The sequence below is a fragment of the Nicotiana sylvestris genome, chromosome 7, assembly GCF_000393655.2.
Source record: "Nicotiana sylvestris chromosome 7, ASM39365v2, whole genome shotgun sequence".
Taxonomy (NCBI): domain Eukaryota; kingdom Viridiplantae; phylum Streptophyta; class Magnoliopsida; order Solanales; family Solanaceae; genus Nicotiana; species Nicotiana sylvestris.
The window spans coordinates 147,180,158-147,185,070 of NC_091063.1; positions in this window are offsets into that span (position 1 = coordinate 147,180,158).

Here is a 4,913-nt window from a genome sequence, read left to right on the forward strand (position 1 = left end):
TTGTGGCCATGCCAGCATCAGCTATTGATGTGCATGACCAAACCAGGCCCCTGCTGGGGTCATGTCCTTACAGACAATGTATCCCCAAAACCCCTTGACCCCTTTGTGTGACTACTGATTCTATGTGTTTGAGTTTTGTTCATCACCCCAACTGATTTCAAACACTTCTGCTACTGATTACTTTCAAATGGACTTTCTAGTCCAATTTTAAACAAACTCTTTTTCAACTATGTTATGCACTCCCAGTATTCTCCTAGAACCTAGGTTCTGCCCCTCTTGTGTGAGCCTTGCCTTGGGACCCTTGAGCTCCCTCTAAACTTGGACACATAAGGGCTGGCCCTTCCACATTGTAGTCATTTCTGTCTGGTTATGCAAACCTAGGTGTAAGCACTGCCCGGGATCCTATGAGGTCCTTAGGGAACTTTGACACACCCAGGTATGAGAAAGGCTTTGAAATTTTGGCACTGAAGTGGTTCATTACATAACTAAGAGAGGAAGTCAGGATCAAGCTTTCATTTGGTTGTAATTTTCTTATTTTTGCACTTCTTTTGTAATTCAATCATTTGGGTTGTAATAATTTGTAGATGATATTGGGGCTGACTAGTGAAAAGAGATGGGGTGATTATGCATGTTTTAGCCACTAGAAGGGTAGATAATATGTCTATAGGTTGTATTTATCTGTTAGAGAATATGCCTATAGGATCTGCTTTGGTTTAGTAAAAAGTTCTGCATGCTTCACATAATTAGAAACTATGTCTAAATGGACTTTTAATAGAAATCATGCCTATAGGAACTTCTCTTTGATCAAATAAATCCTGCCTACTCCACTTTATGTTCAACTAGATACCATGCCTATAGAACTAAAGTTAGCTTTTAATAATTAGATTCCATGCCTATAGGATTTAAATGAGCTATAATAGAGATCATGCTTATAGGGTCTAAAACCAGTTTAGTTAAAATCAGTTTGACTCGTGCCTATCTGAATCAGATTAAATAACCTACTCTTTTTGTGTTAATCAATCTCATTATAAAGCATGTCTATAGGATCTAAATCGCCTTTTTAAATTAACCACTGCTCCACTACACTCTTAATCAGTATAGATATCATACTTATAAGACATCACTACTACGCCTAGGCAAGCCTTAGGTGACTATTTAAATAAAACCGGAACTGCCTTTGTTAATTACCAACTGCTAGGCAGGCCTAATTCAGACTTCTTTTCTGAGTTATATGATGAATCTAGTTCTGATTCAAACTCTGCTTTAAGATTTTATAATTCAGCTCTTAAGTGTGTTTAAGTCGTGCTATTTATGTGCTTTATTTGCAGAGGTATACATGAGCCTTATAACTGCTTACATGTTTCCCTCTGAATGCAGTCCTACGTGTTTTGTATGTCGCCTAGCCTTTTTGCCTTTAAACCTAAGAGTCAGCCTAAAATCCTCCATTTATAGGAATAGTAGTCCTAAATTCCTCCAGGACTGATAGGAATGGGACGAAAAATAGCATACAATAGAGGTCGAGACCAATCCGTGCTTTAATACCTTAACGGGGTGGGAAGGGTAGATATGGATATGATGACCGGTGCACTAATACCATGTGTATTCCATATTCTGAGGAGTGTCATACCGGGTATTGCATTGAGGTGATCCATATTATAAATAAACCTATGACCCCCTTTAGTTTTTTTTTACAAGCATGTTTAACTCATAACTCTTTCAAAACCTTGCTTTCAATAATCATTTTCAAACGCTTGTGTGTTTAACTTAAATCCCCTCTTACTTGAGCTTTTATTGTTTACTTGCTAATTGCACAAATTCACAGAAGAACAATCTGACCGAGAACCACATTAGTGGATCCTGAATGGTGCCTAACACCTTTCCTTCGGGACAATTTCAAGCACTTACCCAATATCTGGTTATCAAACCTAGTTGTAAATGAACTCTATAGGTGTCTTAATGCTCCTTAAAGCATTAGGTGGCGACTCTTCAAATACCTAATTCCCAAAAGGAAACGAGTCATTATACCCTATGAATGTCGAAACCCGTAAACTCCTCTCCGTTTGGGAGGGGAAAATATGGGGGCGACATAAAATTGGCAGGATTCAACAGCCTAGCCTTGGCTTTCAGCCGGCTAGACAAGCAATGAACACAAGTAGCAGAGAGAGAGAGATGAGAGAAAGCTTTTATGTGTCTGTGTTTGAACTATTGTCCATGTCTAAGAATCAGAATGAGAGTGTATATATAGCACTTAGGGAGATGAAACAAATAAGGTAAAAAAGGATTTGGAGTTCATAAATAAAGCAGGTACATATAATCAATCAGTTAATTTGGGCTAATCCCCAACAATTTGCACAAACAGATCCGGGCAGGTCATATCAGTACAAAAAGAATCCATTACCAGCCCTGATTAGGGCTTAAATAAGGTAACAAATCATAAATTTACCATAAATTAACTAATCAGCTGGAATAAAACAAGAAATGCTAATTACAGGCCACAAATAAGGAAAGTAAGTAAAAATCCCAAAGAATACTGATTTTAATGGGAAAAATTGTTCAAAAATAAAAAATAGAATCAGTCAATACAAATGCTTCACAGAAATAAACACAATAATGGAAAAAATTGAAGAAATCCGTGTCACAGATAGGAACATCTAGGGTTTAAACATATACACAAAAATTAATCAAACTTGTAAAGAAAACGTTAGTTTAAACACTTGAAAGTAAAAAAAAAACTTTTGAAGAAAACCTAGGACGAACTCTAAATTTCAGAAAATAACGAAATCGAAATAACATTAGCAAAACCAAAGATTTTTGAGGAAAAAAATACCAAATAGAACTCAGAACACTTCAGATCTATGAGGATCTGAATAGACCCAGTGGTCATGGAACTAGGGTTCTCAAAAATAGTAGAGATGAAGAAAACTTCGTCAGAAACCAAAGATTCGAACTTAAAATAGGAGGAGATTAGTACTCACAAACGAGAATGGCCCTGAATAAGCCTGTAAATGAATTTCGGACAAAGAATCAAGTCAAATCTCCCTGAGATATATTCTAAGAACCCATGCAATCAACAACCAAAAGGTATAGAAGGCCGGTAGGAGCCGAAGAACATACAGAAAATCCATAGACGGGAGTTTCCCGCCGGTGACGGCGATTAGGGTTAGGGTGAGTTGAGAGAGAATTGAAGAGATGAGGGAGTCGAAAGCGGCGTAGTGTAACAAAATGAGTAGGGTTAGGGGTCATTTGGGTTAAAAAAAGGTAAGAAGGAATGAGGGTCGTTGATCTCAGTGATCAACAACCAGGATTGGAAGGGGTCTGGGTCGGTTTAGATTTAATTAGGTTGGGTATGATTTGAATTGGGCTTGGGTTAATTAAATTGGATTTGGGGGGGGGGGGTCTAATTTTGGGTGTAAATTAGAGGCTATTTGTTAAATACTCATTTTACTAAATAAAATAATTTTAAAAATAGCTAATTAAATGATAAAAAATAATTTTCAAGCATGAAAGTGATTTAAAATAATTATTCAATATAATAAAAATATAAAAAGTTATTTTCATTATAGATAATGCAATTATGCATATGTAGGGGCTATTTTTGCAAAAAATGCAATTATAGTCTTAAAAAGGCAAATGTAATTATAAAAAATGTGATTAAAATATTTGATCACTCATATGAACATAAATAATGAATTTAGATGATTAAATCCTCATAAATTAATATGAGGGATAGTTTTGAACATTTATGTAATTGAAAAATGCAGAAATAAATGGATTTAATGCCCTTAAAAATAGTAGAAAAATTGTAAAAACACTTGTGCATGTTTGTAAATGCATGTACAATATTTTGAAGGTGTATGTGCACAATTAAAAAAATATGAGGAAAAAATTGGGTATCAACAGCTGCCCCTCTTTACCCAGGAAGGATGAAAGAGTTTTCAGGTAAAGAAATGATGACTAATTTTGACCAAATGGGTGTTTTGAAAGATAGAGGCCGAACCCTGGTCTCTAATTTGCCTACATATCCCTAGTTTTACAGGAATCAGGCCATGTGTAGTTTTGGACCCAACGGTGAATGAAGCCGATTCCTTTTGTGAAGTGTAATGTCGGATTGAGTTATGATTATGGGTCCGGAGTGTAATGAAGGGATTATAGGGAAGATATTTGGATGTCACAAAGTAAGGTGGTTAATTGATGGGAATCGATTATAGTGGCAAAGTGAAAATGTCATGAGCGGAAACCAGAGCGAACATTGCTCCTGTTTGAAGAACGGTTACCTCTTGGATTACCTACAAAACTTAAAACACAATGCATGCGAGTATATAGAGTGTTGCGGGAATTTAAACGTGATGCAAGTTCCCTTTGGACCATGAAAAATTGTGTTTGGACAATGCAGATGATGTCTTTAGACTATAACGTCCTAAGCCATGAATTGTGAGATAAGAGATTCGCATTCCATGAAATGATGTTCTCGGGCCATATGAATGGTGTCTCTGAACCATGACGCCTTTGAATAATGATATGCAAGTATTGAGAGATCCTCAAGCCATGACATGGTGTCTTCAGGCTATGAGAATGATGCCTTCGTACTATGACGCCTTTGGACAGATTGGCTATATGTTAGCCCATGGAATGCAGAGATATGATACTGAAAGAGATAGCAAGAAAAGCTTAGTCTTGCGCGAGTTTGTGGGTAGAGCCTAGCCCGGGAGAAGAAGATAGTGCCAAGAATAGAGCAACATTTATACAGGAAAGGACAACGCTTAGTCCCCTGAGAAGGCAGTGCTTAGCCTTATGCAAATACGAAGGCAGGGTTTAGCCTCATGCAATATTTGAGATAGAGCTTAGTCTCATGAAAAGAGAAGGCAATTCTTAGCCTTATGCAAATACGGAGGCAGGGCTTAGCCTCATGCAAG